Source organism: Vicugna pacos, chromosome 6 (genome assembly GCF_048564905.1).
Source record: "Vicugna pacos chromosome 6, VicPac4, whole genome shotgun sequence".
NCBI lineage: Eukaryota > Metazoa > Chordata > Mammalia > Artiodactyla > Camelidae > Vicugna > Vicugna pacos.
In genome coordinates this window covers 37162281-37165120 of record NC_132992.1, presented here as the reverse complement: position 1 = coordinate 37165120, position 2840 = coordinate 37162281, and the positions used below count along the sequence as shown (strand labels likewise).

At 39.6% G+C, this 2840-nt stretch overlaps 1 long non-coding RNA gene across 1 annotated transcript; it reads right to left on the bottom strand.

Moving 5' to 3' along the window:
• Nucleotides 1–509: 509 nt before the first annotated feature.
• Nucleotides 510–2578, bottom strand: LOC107033844 (uncharacterized). The gene is made up of 3 exons (XR_012073932.1): nt 2411–2578; nt 2012–2074; nt 510–555 (listed from the first exon to the last, which is right to left on the bottom strand). It is a non-coding gene; the product is annotated as an uncharacterized lncRNA (long non-coding RNA).
• Nucleotides 2579–2840: the final 262 nt, after the last annotated feature.

Below are 2840 nucleotides of genomic sequence, written 5' to 3'. Positions count from 1 at the left end.
CCTAGTTTTTAAACAAACAAATGAACTTCTAAAAAGCAAGCTTTCCATAAGTTGCTAAGCAACTCCAAAGGCACATTTTATTAATTTAATAAATAACATTTAGATGACAAATCCTTAAGGATGATTTCTAACTCTACTTTATAAAAAGTAGCAAATCCAAGCAAGTACTTTCTGATTTTCCTATTCCTAAGGCCTCAGGGCCAAGCAGAGACACTGCCATTTTCAGAGGTACATTAGACTCACTAAACAAATAGAGCATTTCTTCAATTGAAATTGTTACTGTAATAGAAGTTAGGTTCTGGGACTCGTTGTGGAGCTCTCCAGACTTAGAGCTCATGCTTCATTCCCACAACTGAAGGTTTCTCAGCTTCAGCACTATTGACAATTCTGGACCGAATAGGATAATTCATTGTTGGTTGGGTGGTGGGGCAGGGTGCTCTCCTGTGAATTGTAAGATGTTTAGTAATATCTATCCCTGCCCTCTACTTACTAGATGCCAGTAGTGGCCACGTAGTTGTTACAAGTAAAAATGTCTCCAGACATTGCCAAATGTGCCTGGTGGAGGAGAGGGGAGGGTATCAAAAATCACACCCACCCAAGAACTACTACAACTGAATAATAGGTAAATATGCTAAATGAAAAAGATATCTTCAGCTTAACTGGTGATGAAGATATCTCGTTCTATACCTAACATCATTCTATACCTAACATCCCCCAGCACTACCAACAATGAAGAATAAAATTATAGTACTTACTCCATTAGCACTGTGGCTCTTGCTCTAATCAAGGCTCATTACTGATTTTATCATTTCAATGTAATTCCCATTGTATAAAAACTGGGAAGAAAGAGCCTAAGGATGGCTCTGTCTTTAGCCACTCTAGTAATATCCCATTTCAAAACTGCACCAAAATCTTTTCTCCTACTCTTTCTCCCTCAATTTTCACTATGCTCAGTTGCTGGCTAGAATCATTTTAAATATAAATCTCAATCTCAATTTTAATCATGCTGTCTTCTGCTTACAGGGCCACCACAGGTCTCTTTCACCTCTACTATCTAATACAAACTCCTCTGCATGGTCTTAAAGTTTTCTACAAATTACCACCAAACTCCATCTCATCAAACATCTTTCTTATTCTTCTTTTATGCCTCCTTTACCGCCTTGAACACAAACAGCTTGCATATTCTAATCTTCCTATGTTGCATATAAAGGACAAATACATTTTCTCCATGAAAGTTTCCCTAATTAATCCTCCCTGTATTTCTTATCAGTATCTTATTTCTGTTAAAAGAATGACCTGACTGCAAATTAATTTGTGAGGCAATTGTTTACTGAGTGTTTTCAATATGCCACACACTGAATATTGCTTAGTAGTGGTTTCTATCAATTTACATTTACATTATTTATGCCCAACTAGATTGTAAGTGCCCAGAGGATAAGAACAGGTCTTATTGTAGCTCTCTTGATCCCTCTTAATAATGATGCTAATAAATACACTTTAAACTTGCTTAACAATTATAACCTTTCAGATTGGTTTCATGTTATCAGCTTATTGATTATATATTTTCACTATTTTACAGTCAGTGAAAGTGGGACAGTAAATGCCCTAGAGACTAGTCTATAGGTTATAAACTGGTGCTCAGTAGAATATGAATTTATGATGTGCTGACTAATTGAATCCAGCCTCACAACTTCCCAACTGTAAAATTTCTCTCCTGTTATATAACGTTCTTACAGCATTTACAAATATATGTTATTGTAAAGAACAAGAACAGGTGAATGATACGCAGGACATAACACAGAAAAGAATTCAAGATTGGCAAGGATTAGACTATAACATAGAAGGAAAGCAAAAGAGGAATCAGTTTCTGCCTCAAACTGGCTACAAAAGATTAACTTCTCAAGGGCTTGATGTATTCCACAGAAAGTAAAATTTTAAACAGAAAGCAAAATAGGAAAAACTACAGAAGGGCTGATAAACCCCCAAATTCTAAAAAATCACATCAATTTACCTCATACATATGAAGAAGTTTCAATAACTCCAAGAGATTTCCTCCCACTGTTTTGGGGAGTCCCTAAAAAAAAAATCAAAATGTCTGTAAAAATCATTTATTTATCACCCTCTCAACTGAATTCAACAAAACACCGAAAGTCAAAAGCCAGTCGATTTCTGAGGATATCTACCAACCCTAAGCACTATGTGCCTAGCAGAGCAGCATCATTAATTCAGTAATTCATTCAACACTTATTGCATGCCTACTAAGTGCAGACACTGGCCTAAGCCCTGCTGGAAAACAGGCCTAAATCTCAGTTGCTGACGTGAGTTTGTGCAGGGATTCACACAGGGAAATGGGGATCTGAAAAGACAAAAAAAAAAAAAAGTTTTCTCTTCAATGGCCTTTTTTTCTCACCTTCTGGCCTTCCTCCACTCCACTCCCCACCCTCACTCCCACGTGTAAGGAAGTGAAGAAATTAAAGGAGAGTCAAAATGACAAGAAATGAAGGGACAGGTAAAGTTCCCACCAGCTAGGGAGAGATCTCAGTGATATCCCTCAGCCCCTTGACTGGGCGGAAGGGCAGGAGCCCACGGGCCGGAAGTGCTGGGGGAGGGGAGGGTCCGGGCCCCCACGGGGACCGGAAGTGCGGGACCTGGAGTGCGCGGGAGAAATAGGTCTGGGCAGCGTTTGACTCCAGACCTTACGAGGCTTCTCAGGGGGTTCTCTGACCACCCGGCCCCACCACACCATAGCAGACTTTCTGCAAACTAGGCATTTTGGAACTTTTCCGAAGAGGTTCCTAGATGTGGCGGTCACCTTGACGTGAGGTCTGCAGCGAGGGCCC